The sequence below is a fragment of the Arachis ipaensis genome, chromosome B03 (genome assembly GCF_000816755.2).
Source record: "Arachis ipaensis cultivar K30076 chromosome B03, Araip1.1, whole genome shotgun sequence".
Classification (NCBI taxonomy): Eukaryota; Viridiplantae; Streptophyta; class Magnoliopsida; order Fabales; family Fabaceae; genus Arachis; species Arachis ipaensis.
Window position 1 is genome coordinate 37589802 of NC_029787.2, and position 12695 is coordinate 37602496.

General features: G+C 34.6%; 1 long non-coding RNA gene across 1 annotated transcript in view; it reads right to left on the reverse strand.

The window, feature by feature from the left end:
- The window catches only part of LOC110270120, a 14013-nt gene continuing 4037 nt past the window's right edge, over nucleotides 2720-12695 (reverse strand). Inside the window, exons 3-4 of the long non-coding RNA XR_002359249.1 lie at nucleotides 8633-8638; nucleotides 2720-2736 (exon numbers count right to left, since the gene is read on the reverse strand). This is a non-coding gene — a long non-coding RNA (uncharacterized LOC110270120). The remainder of the gene's footprint in view (nucleotides 2737-8632; nucleotides 8639-12695) is intronic.

Sequence of the window (12695 nt, forward strand, 5' to 3'; positions counted from 1 at the left end):
TTCACAGGTTGCAAAGCCTCATGTAACTGCCCCAGAAGGTCCAATTTCCACTGAAATAGCTCTCTCCTCTATTGGAAGTTCCAAATCCACTCTAACCCATCTCAAAACCCACAGTCCCCTATAACCGACCCACACTGGTTTGAAATAGAGAAAAGTCTGGGGAACCGATTTTTCAAGGATCCACATTGTAGCCAAACATCCTCCCAAAACCGAGTCCGCCTCCCATCACCGACCTCCATGGACAAGCCTGTAATTATCTTATCCCTTATATGCTGCTCCTCGATTTGGATCTGGCATATGTCTTTCCACGGACCTCCTCTGGTAGGTAGTACTTGGGTGGATAGTAGCACATTTGGGTTCAGATTATTATAGGAGCAAACTACCTTCTTCCACAGCGGGCACTCCTCCTTTGCAAACCGCCACCACCACTTGAATAACAGTACAGTGTTACGAATCATAGCGTCGCCAACTCCCAACCCACCTAACCTCTTAGGAGCCTGTACCACTTCCTATTTCACTAATGTTATACCATTCCTCCCATCCTCTTTACTCCATAGGAATCTTCTCTGTAGAGAAATCAACTTCTCAACCACAGCCTTTGGCATCTTATATAAGCTCAAATAATACACTGGCAAGCTATTTAACACTGATTTTATAAGCACCAACTTCCCAGCCTTATTTAGAACATTTGCTTTCCACAGGCTCAGTTTCTCCTCCACCTTGTCGATAATAGGCTTCTAGGTCTTGACTAGTCTCAGACTTGCTCTTACAGGAACTCCAAGGTATCTAAAAGGTAGGGTACCTTCCTTACAACCCAACCAGCTACACATGCGTTGGACCCAACAGTTAATACTTAACCCCGACATCAGCTCAAAACAACGAAGAATCCTCTTGTAATTCTTAACTGTCTCTTCCTCTGGAGGGCAAAACAGAATAGTGTCATCCGCAAACTGAAGATGTGACAGCTCTATACTATCTCTTCCAACCACCAATGGTGAAATACAAAAATAAGTACAGAATAAAAATAAGGCAAATGCTACGATGTAGATAAAGAATTTTTTCTACATCTATAAATGTCAGATGTCGACTTCTCCAGATAGCCAAAAAATCACACTACAATTACGATTCACTATTGAGTGTCAGAAATGACATGGTAATATGGTGATAGAGGGACAACTCCTGTATTATTTTCAGTAGTAGTAGGTTGGGTTAGGAAAGATTACGGGATTATTATTATAAAAATCAATGATGATTAATTAATGTGTAGCATGTTAATAAGATGGGCTTGGCAGTCAGCGAGTATGTTATTTGTGGGCCATAGTTTATATCTGAAGTGAGCTATTTGTAGTTCTTTTGTAGGTAGAAATGAGTTGTTAATTGGAGCTGAGTATCCAATTATCCATCATAGTTTATCCTTTATTTAATTATAATATCAAAATCAAATTTTTTTTGTTTTAAGACTGGTATATATAATTTTTTTAGTTCTAATTAACAAGAACAATGAACATAATTAATTTTGGATAAGTTTAAGATTTATTAAGAAATTATTTGTTATGCAATTTTGTAATTTTAGATGTATTATAAAATCATTTATATTAAGAAAAACATAAAAAATTTAAACGAATTTTGGATGTATACTAAAAGTATTTTGTGTATTATCTTTGTTGAGTTTGGAAAACTTCAAATTATTGTGATGATCAAACATTATTAAAAAGATTAATTACAAAATTGTTAACTTAATTTTATGGTTATAATTAATTGGTTGTTTAACAATTTTGTTCAGAAATGCGATTTGTTATTGAGCTGAAAAATACACAAGCCCAATGTGATGATAATATTCAGCTTGGATACAAAAAGAATTCTAAGCATTGTGGCTGAATTATTTTACAATTGGTATTTGGGCCAAGTATTATATGATTAGCCCAAATTAATTTTTGAGACCAACAAGCCTTGGTCCAAAATCAAAGAAAAGAGAAAGAAAATGGAGCATGATGTTTCGGTCATCCATTTGCTTTGGTGGAATCCAAATTTTAATTGAATTAAAAGCATGTCTTCCACGGATGCCTTTCTTAATGGATGATGGATTTCAAATTCAATTAACTAGTTTTAATGCCTTGAAAACAGGAAAGAGAAAGTTGAAATTGATTTGATGGCATTAATTAATTTCACACGTTACAAGGTATGGGGGAAAGAAATGGATAATTAACTCATTTTAATTTCCTTCTTTACTCTCATTGAAAGCTTTTATTTCGTCTTTGTCTTCTCTCTCTTGCTTTCAGATTGTCACTTCCATCAAGGAAAGAAAATGGAAGAAGTTATCAGAGGTAGAAGCAGAGAAACTAAAAGCAAGCAAGAGGCCAAGGTGATGATGGCCCTTGCAAAAAGAAGATCTAAAGCATGGCGTGGCTGAGATCTTTTCTACTAAAGGCAAGATGTGAAGAAGAAGCTTCAAGATTTCCATGCCTAAAGTAGAAGCAATCCGTTTCGTTCAGAAAAGAAGATCCCTGGGGTATGGCTCGTCTCTACTTTTGTTCATCCATCACAGGAGGTAGCTACTGTAGCTACGTGGGAAAGAAGCAGAAGATAGAGCAGATGGAGCTGTCAAGGATCAAGGGTTCATCAAGGGTCAGAAATCCTTCTTGGGGACCAAGTCAAGATGGAAGGCTCAGATTGATGAAGCTTGATAAGATAGGATGAGAGTAAGGTAATTGCATGTTGGATTTTGCATTCGGTTTCCTCTTCTCTCTCTGTCCAAACCGGTTTTGAAGTTAAAAAAGAAGAAGTTAGCTCGGTTGAACCGTTTCAACCTTGGAAGCTTCCCCTTCTATAATAAGGGTGAACGGCCAAGGCTTGAGACAAGGAGTGAGAGCACACGTTTGGGTTCCCATAGCTCTTTGAGCTGTTTATTCTTCTCCTTCATGGCTTTCATTGAATATTTCTTTTTCTCAGTGAGTCTGTCTGTGTTTCATTGGTAAAAGGCAAAATGTGAGGTTTTGTAAGAAAAAAATAATGAGTGAAAAAAGGCAGAGAGTTAAAGAAAAAGCCATTATTATCTCAGAAATTCTTTGTATGTATTTCTGTTTTGTTGTCATGATCCTGAGGGGATCCCCTTGCAAGTTGGGTTAGCACTTAGCAGTTGAAAGTTTGGCAGGTGACAAAGTCAAGTTCAGGATTGGGGTTAGAATCTGGACTTGTCCCGGATAGGAAGGGTAGTTCCTAGGGAGAATTGGTGTCTGTAATCTGCTTGATTATAGTGAAATTCCATCATTGTTATGATGGAGACTGGATGTAGGCTGCACTGCACTTAGAACCAGGATACTTCTAGGTGTGATTCTCTCTTTCTATTCTACTCAATTTCTGATTCTGTTCGAAGGAGACAAAATTAAAAAATATCTCCTCACTGGTTACGAGAAAAAAAGAAAAGTCTCTTGACTAGTGACGAGACAAAAAGCAGAAATATCTCCGAAAGCATTTTAAAAAGGACAGCAAGAGTTACTCAGCATAAAAGGGGATAAGATTCAACCCCCCTTCTCTTAGCCACTGATAACCATCAATTGGTATCAGAGCTTGGTCTCAAAAAGATCAAGCTTCACAACTTGGAGGAAAAGATCCTGATGGCGAACTACATGGGTTCAAACACAGTAGCTTATATTCTGACAGAAGGACAGTCTAACAACAGATTTCCATTCCTCAAAAAAAAAAAGAGGAAGAATGAAGATCTTTTCTCAGTCAGTGGATTACAGCATGTGGAAGATAATCAGAAATGATCCTCAAGTCCCTACAAAGGATGGCGCTGGTGGTGTTGTCTCTCCCAAAGCCGAAGCAGAATGGAATGAAGATGACAAAAGGAAAGGAAAACTAAATGGCAATGCTATCAATATGCTGAACTGTGTAATCAACTTCAAGGAATACCAGAAGGATTCAAGATGCAAAACAGCAAAGAAAATCTGAGATAAAGTTTTAAGTCACACCTGAGGGCATCACACAAGTAAAAAAAAAAGAAGTGACATGCTGAGCAGAGAGTATGAGAAATTCTCTATGAAGGAAGGAGAATCAATTGATGACATGATTCTTTATCATCATTAATAGTTTGGATGCTATGGGGATTACTCATTCCGAACAGATGCTAGTGAGAAAAAATTTTGAGAAGCTTGACAAGAGAGTGGAAAGTCAAATGACCTGTAATGAGTTGATAGAGAAGTTACTAGCATATGAAATCACAAAAAAGGGGGGGGGGAAGAAGTGGCTCTTAAATCTTGCACTGAATCATTGAATGATGAATCCCGTGACTGTTTATAAGATGATGAGTTTGTGTGTTTTGCTAGAAAACTTATAAGAATGATGAAGACTCAAAGGAAGAAGCAGAGGTGACAACTCAAAGGAACCAAAAGGGAAGGACTTATGGCTTCTTGGGAGGATCTCAAGATTGACTCAGATGAGAAAGAAAACTTCGAAGATGAAGCTAAAATATGTTTCACGGCTGATGATGAAGATCAACAAGAAGAGGTAGATTGCTCTGACTTATCTCTTGATGATTTGCATGTTATTACTGATGATCTCACTCACCTTTCTGAAACATTGCTGTATAAATACAACAAATATAAATCTGAGAATGAAGTTTTGAAGGCTGAAAATGATTTTTTAAAGAAAAGGTGAAGGAGACCAAATGTGCTTTTAATTTCATAGAAAAAAATAGTTTTTTGAAATCTGAAATTGAAAAGTTCAAAGGAAAGCACATTATTAATCCTTCTCAAGAACTTGTTGCTGAAAATAAAAGATTAAATAAAGTGATCAAAAGTTTGAATAATGATTTAGCAAAATTTGTACATAGTTCAAGCAACTTGGACAAATTACTTGCTAATCAAAGACTGTTGTTTGAAAAAATCAGGTTTAGGGTATGTAGCAAAAATGATGCAATTTTTTTGAAAAATCACTTGCAAAATTTTCATCATCATTTTCAAGAATAAAATCATCATTTGATAAATCTGGTCTTAAATGTTCATCTAACCTTGATGCTGACTTTGAAAAACTAGATTTTGATAAAAATACATCTTATTCAAAATCTAAACCTGCTTCAAATAAACTCTGGACTGAGTTACATCTCTAACAATGAAGACGCTTTTAGAAAAATTCTCTTTCACAAAAGAGCCTCACGTTCTAGAAACTCATTTGTGTCAAGAAATTCTGGTTTAAGGTTTCTGGAAAAAGGAGGTACTAATGTTAGAGATGGATCTTTCAAAAGAAATGCACCCTTTCAAATATCAGAAAATTCAAATCTTTTGATCACCATCAGCATCATATCTTAAAGTGTTTTCAGCAACATGCCCACAAATCACTGTTTTAATTGCAATAAATCTGGTCACTCTTCTTCTTAATGCTTTTTTTGACAAAAGAAGAGTAGGAAACAAAACATATAAGGTTGTTTGTGATTTTAATACACTTGGGCAACCAAGAAGGGTTAACTTCAAAGGATCCAAATTAGTTTGGATACCTAAGGTCACTTAAAAGATTTGTGCAGTTTTGCTTAACATCCAAGAAGAAGAAAGACATGTGATACTTGAATAGGAGATGCTCTAGGCACATGACCGAAAAGTCCACTTTCTTTGATGAATTCGATGGAAGCTTTGTGACTTTCGGTGAAAATGGTAAATGAAAAATTGTGGCCGTAGGTAAGGTTGGTAAGAATTTCTCAACTTTCATTGATGTTGTATTTGAGTTGATTGGTTGAAACACAATCTTCTAGGCATTAGCAAATTGTGTAATTTATGTTGTTTGACTATTTTCAAGAAATTGAAATGCTTGGTTGTGTGTGAAAAATCTGATGAAATTTTGTTTGAAGTTATAAGATGCGATAATGTGTATGGACTAACCTTAGAGGAACTAAAAGAACAAAATGTAGCTTGTTTTATTTCCATAGAATATGAGAAATAGTTATGGCATAAGAAAATAGAACATACAAGCATGTTTCTAGTTTCTAAGCTTGTGAAAAAGAATTTGGTTAGATATCTTCCTAAAAATAAAATTTGACAATGACATCACTTGTGATGCTTGTCAATTAGGTAAATAAACAAAAAATTTTCTTTCAAACCCAAGGATGACATCTCAACCAAAAGAACTTTGGAAATGCTACATATTGATCATTTTGGTCCTACAAGGACTCAAAGTCTTGGTGGTAAGCACTATAGCTTAGTGGTGTTTGATGACTATACTAAGTTTGGATGGATTCTTTTTCTTAGCTCATAAGAATGATGTCTTTCTTGCTCTTTTAACTCTATGCAAAAACATTCAAAATGAAAATTGTTTTCTTAAGAAGTGATCATGAAAATGAATTTGGAAAACAATACTTTGATGAATTTGGTATTTCATATAATTTTTCATGTCCTAGCATACCTCAATAAAATAGAGTTGTTGAAAGGAGAAATAGAGGCCTTCAAGAAATGACTAGAGCTATGTTTTGGTGAAAATGACATTCCAAAATTCTTTTGGATTGAAGCTATATTTTGAACCAAATCATCATTAGAAAAGTTTTAAAGAAAACACCATATGAGCCTTAAAAAGGAGTACCACCCAATCTTAAGTACTTTCATACTTTTGGATGCAAATACTTTGTGTTAAGCACTAAAGATATTTTTAGAAAATTTGATCCAAAAATCTTATGAAGGTATCTTTGTTGGATATTCAACCACTAGTAAAGCTTATAGAGTTTACATCAAGAAACATGGAATAATTGGGGAGTTCATACACATCATTTTCTTATGATTCTAACTCTATTTTAAGTGTTGTTGAGAAAATTGATGCAGGAACTAAGATTGCACAAAATTCAGAAGAATTCAAGGAAAAGACAAATCTGAACCTTCAATGGAAGATGATGTTCACAATTCTGCAAACCAGAATCTAGGAGACGATTCTGTTTTGTCTCCTCCTGACATAAAGATTTCTGAAAATCTTAATGGAACAGATCATGTTCATACTCAATCTGAGATCACCTCACAAAAGCCAAGAGAATGGAAGTTCTTTAAGAACTATCCACATGAATTTATCATTGAAGATCCCTCTTGAATAAAAGCAAAGGAGAAAGAACTGGTCCAATTTAAGATCTTGTTGAGATCGTGTGAATAGGAGCAGCATTTCAAAAATTTGTTGTTGTCTTAGAAAATCCATGTGTGGACAAGCAAGAAGCAAGCTACTGTTGCTCTATCAACGGCTGAGGCCGAATTCTCAACTTCCTCTTGTTCTCAATTGACTTGGTTTAAAATACATCTTGCACATTACAAATTGTAAGTCAATAGTATCCTTATGTTTTGTGAAAACTTGAGTGCAATAAATATTTTTGAAAAATCATGTTTTACACTCAAGAACTAAGCACATTAAAGTAAGATTTCATTCCATAAAAGAACATGTGCTAAAGGGAACAATTGACATTCAATTTGTGAAATTGAGAACTACTCTAAGGACTGTTCATTGTTGAGTTTTTTAAATTAAATATGCTTAAAGATCTTTCTAGTTGTTTTTTGTTTCTCATGTTACAAGGAGACAAATCTGGGCAGATGATGACTCCCTCTAGGTTCCATGAAGTTCAGACTATGTGTTGATAATTTTAAATGAATTTGAATCTTAACAAAATCTTTGGTGGTCAAATGTGTTTCCTTAAAACCACCACTAAACTCAAGAGAAAGTTGTTTTGTTTTATGTAGTAGGTCTCATTACTTGTTTTGATCACATACACAAAAAATGAGAGTATTTACATTCATCATTTTTCAAGTCAAATCAGTTTCAAAATCTTTTCAATCTTTTATTTGACTTGTCATTTCAAAACTGCCTGTATTATTTTTAAAATTCAAAATTCTTTAAATCTCGTTTTATTGAATTGGTTTGTGTTTTCAAAAGAATTTTGAACATTTAAAGCAGTTATTATGATACCTTCTCATCTTCTCCGCTACTCCTATTTTCCTTACATATAGAATGTTTTTAACTTGCGTTTTTGAGTATTTTGGTATCGATCTGAGTAATGAAACCCAAGACAAAATTTTAAATCTTAAGGGTAGTGGTGCTGTAAAATAATCTTAGGAAAAGGGCACAAAGGCAGCCAAGGACATGATTTTGAAAGAAGAAGAAGATTCTCTTACAACCGAAGATGAGGAATCTGATGTCTAGCCCAATTTAATGCAGCTGTTTTCTTATAATCTATTTTTTTATGATACATTTTACAACTTCTGTTGACACTAACACTCATACTTGTTTTGCACTTGTGGATTGCATATTGAACTATTTTTGTGTGCAAATTTACTATTCTTGATAATAACAGGGGGAGTAAGCATTGTGTGAAAATAAATTGAAACAGTTATAGTGAAACAGTTGAACTTATGATGTCTGAGACTGGCTGCAATTCTCTTTGTTTTACACTATTTTTTTCACGCAGCTATGATTATGCATATTGGTCTGATTGTGAATATTGCTTATACTTATTATAGTTTTTGTTTTGTTTTGGTATCTGAGTTTTCTTTTTTAAGGCTGCTCCATGATGTTGCTGCTGAAAAACTGTTTCTAAAATATTGGTTTATCATTATTTTTGTTCTATTTTTGGATTTTAGTTGTAGATCTCTGTTGGGTGTCTGTAACTTAGCTTTTGCACTTTTACCTGCTCTACACTTTTTGTATATATGTTGAACTATTTCTTCATGCAGGTATCCCTTCTTAATGAGAAAAGGGGGAGAAAGAAAAATAAATTGAAAGGCTATTTTTTGTTTTTATCTTAATCTATGATGATGATGTTTGAAGCTGCTGTTTATTATTTGAATTTGTGTTTAAAAGTTTGCAGTTTGATATGGTTGTGAATATTGTTTATAGCTTAGCATTTGAGCTTGTGAATAAATAGTATTTAATTAACATTTAGTTTAGCTCTAATTCATGCTTGTTTTAAGGATGGCTGATAATTTTTTGTGAATTGATAAGAGCCTTGCAAATTTTGACATATGATGTGTCCCTCCTTGATGACAAAAGGGGGAGAAAAATAAAAGAAGGGATGAATTACTGAATTGAAACTGTTTCTTTATTGCCCATTTATGTTTGAACAATTTCTAGTTTTCTATTCTTTTGGTTTGAGTAATGTTCTTTTGTGTTGTTGGTTGACTATACTTGGATACTCTGGACCCTTTTGATTTGGTTTAAACAAATATTCTGTATTTTGACATATTATTGTTCATTTGTTTTGCAGGTTCCCCTCTTGATGACAAAAGGGAGAGGAAAGGTGTGTGAAAAGGGACTGATCTAATTGCTGATCCAATTTTTTTTGTTGTTAAAAATATTTTTTGATAATACTGCTCTAATTATTATTCTGCCAATTTTTGTTATGATGAATGAACTGTGCATTGCTGGATTTTTGCTTGATTTAATTGTTTGGCAAGAAATTTTTAACAGGAATTATTTTTTACATGTTAATTTGAAATATGTTGAGTCTTGGTTATTTGGAATATACTTTGAAGGTACTCAGGCATATTTTAAGATTATTTTTTTGTGAGCAGAAAGTTATCTAAGATAACAAATCAAATTTTGATTATCTTAATTCATCTGCTCAAAAATCAAGCTGTTCAAAATTTTTACGATCTATATGTTGAATACATTGTAACTTATTTTGGAACTGTATTAAGCTTGGTTTTAAGAATGTTACAGGTAAAGCTTCCTCTAATAAAATGGCACATATTAAAGGGGAGCTATGTGACAAATGAAAAGGGGGAGGATCCAAAAACTTCAAGGGAGTACTCTTAATCTTTACCCCTTTTTCAATTAAATTTTTAATAATGTTTATCATCAAGGGGGAGATTGTTGAATTTTGAAAACTTCAAATTATTGTGATGATCAAACATTGTTAAAAATATTAATTACAAAATTGTTAACTTAATTTTATGGTTATAATTAATTGGTTGTTTAACAATTTTGTTGAGAAATGCAGGTTTGTTATTGAGCCGAAAAATACACAAGCCCAATGTGATGATAATATTCAGCCTGGGTACAAAAAGAATTCTAAGCATTGTGGCTGAATTATTTTTGCAATTGGTATTTAGGCCAAGTATTATATGATTAGCCTAAATTAATTTTTGAGACCAACAAGCCTTGGTCTGAAATCAAAGAAAAGAGAAAGGAAATAGAGCATGATGTTTCGGTCATCCATTTGCCTTGATGGAATTCAAATTTTAATTGAATTAAAAGCATGCATTCCACGGATGCCTTTCTCAATGGATGATGGATTTCAAATTCAATTAACTAGTTTTAATACCTTGAAAACAGGAAAGAGAAAGTTGAAATTGATTTGATGGCATTAATTGATTTCACACGTTACAAGACATGGGGAAGAAAATGGATAATTAACTCATTTTAATTTCCTTCTTTACTCTCATTGAAAGCTTTTATTTCGTCTCTCTCTTCTCTCTCTTGCTTTTAGATTGTCACTTCCATCAGGGAAAGAAAATGGAAGAAGTTATTAGAAGTAGAAGCAGAGAAACTAGAAGCAAGCAAGAGGCCAAGGTGATGATGGTCCTTGCAAAAAGAAGATCCAAAGCATGGCGTGACTGAGATCTTTTCTACTAAAGGCAAGATGTGAAGAAGAAGCTTCAAGATTTCCATGCTTAAAGTAGAAGAAATCCGTTTCGGTCAGAGAAGAAGATCCCTGGGGTATGGCTCGTCTCTACTTTTGTTCATCCATCACAGGAGGTAGCTACTGTAGCTACGTGGAAAAGAAGCAGAAGATAGAACAGATGGAGCTGTCAAGGATCAAAGGTTCATCAAGGGTCAGAAATCCTTCTTGGGGACCAAGTCAAGATGGAAGGCTCAGATTGATGAAGCTTGATAAGATGGGATGAGAGTGAGGTAATTGCATGTTGGATTTTGCATTCGATTTCCTCTTCTCTCTCTGTATGAACCGATTTTGAAGTTGAAGAAGAAGAAGAAGAAGTTAGCTCGGTTGAACCGTTTCAACCTTGGAAGCTTCCCCTTCTATAATAAGGATGAACGGCCAAGGCTTGAGACAAGGAGTGAGAGCACACGTTTAGGTTCCCATAGCTCTTTGAGCTGTTTATTCTTCTCCTTCATGGCTTTCATTGAATATTTCTTTTTCTCAGTGAGTATGTCTGTATTTCATTGGTAAAAGGTAAAATGTGAGGTTTTGTAAGAAAAAGCCAATGAATGGAAAAAGGCAGAAAGTTAAAGAAAAAGCCATTATTATCTTAGAAATTCTTTGTATGTATTTCTGTTTTGTTGTCATGATCCTGAGGGGATCCCCTTGCAAGTTGGGTTAGCACTTAGTTGTTGAAAGCTTGGCAGATGACCAAGTCAAGTTCAGGATTAGGGTTAGATTCTGGACTTGTCTCGGATAGGAAGGGTAGTTCCTAGGGAGAATTAGTATCTGTAATCTGCTTGATTATAGTGAAATTTCATCATTGTTGTGATGGAGACTGGATGTAGGCTGCATTGCACTTAGCAGCTGAACCAGGATACTTCTGGGTGTGATTCTCTCTTTCTATTCTACTCAATTTCTGATTCTATTCGTAGGAGACAAAATTGAAAAATATCTCCTCACTGGTTACGAGACAAAAAGAAAAGTCTCTTGACTAGTGACGAGATAAAAAGAAGAAATATCTCCTAAAACTCAAGGGTTTCCAATTAATCAACTCCAAAGTCAAGTTGGGAGCTCTACTCTATTAACATGAATGCCATTTTCTCAAACATGTAAAGGGAGTAGATAGGAGACATGGTAATTAAAATTAAATTAATAAAAACAAATTTGGAGCTGATAATTAATTGAAAGAAATCAAACAAGTAATCGAATTAAATATAAATATAGTTCATTGCATTAATAAATTCAAAATTAACAATATCCAAATATGACCATAGGCAATTAAATGGAAAACAAAAGAGTAGAGTGATAGAAAAGCAAACTATAATGATGAAGACTTCAATCGAAGGTAGTAGTAGCTCTCTCAATATCCAATCCAAAAGCAAAAACTAAGAATGCTAAGAAGCCTAGGAGTAGTGTTTTTCTCTCTAAAATTCAAAACTAAAACTAAAACTAAGTGAAAGTGAATGTGTGTTGAGTCTCCGGTTGCCCCCTGCCTCTAGTCTGTGTTTTTGGACTGAAAACTGGGTCCAAAACAGCTTAGAAATTGCCCCCAGCGAGTTCTGATGAATGCAGCACGTAATGCTCTGTCACGCGTATGCGTCGGCCATACGTACGCGTCGCTGGTCTTCTGCGCTTGTCACGCGTACGCGTCAGTCACGCGTACGCGTAGATGTACGATGCGCCAATTCACGCGCATGCGTCAGCCATGCGTGTGCGTCGATCCTCGTTGCTCAGCTCCTTAGTTTGTTGTGTTCCTTCCACTTTAATATGCCTCCTCTTCATCCTTTAAGTCATTCATGCCCTGTAAACTTGAAAACACTTCACGAACACATCACGGCATCAAATGGTAATAAACAAGAATTAAAAATTAACAATTTAAAGGCTTAGGAAGCAAGTTTTTAACCATGGAACAAAATTAGGAAGGATTCGTAAAACCATGTAGTTTGTATGAATAAGTGTGCGAATAATTAATAAAATCTACTCAATTTAGCACAAGATAAATCATAAAATAGTAGTTTATCAGGGGGTTGTTGGGGGAAGAGAGAGAGAGTATTCAATGTTTTTTTGTAGTGCTATATGATTA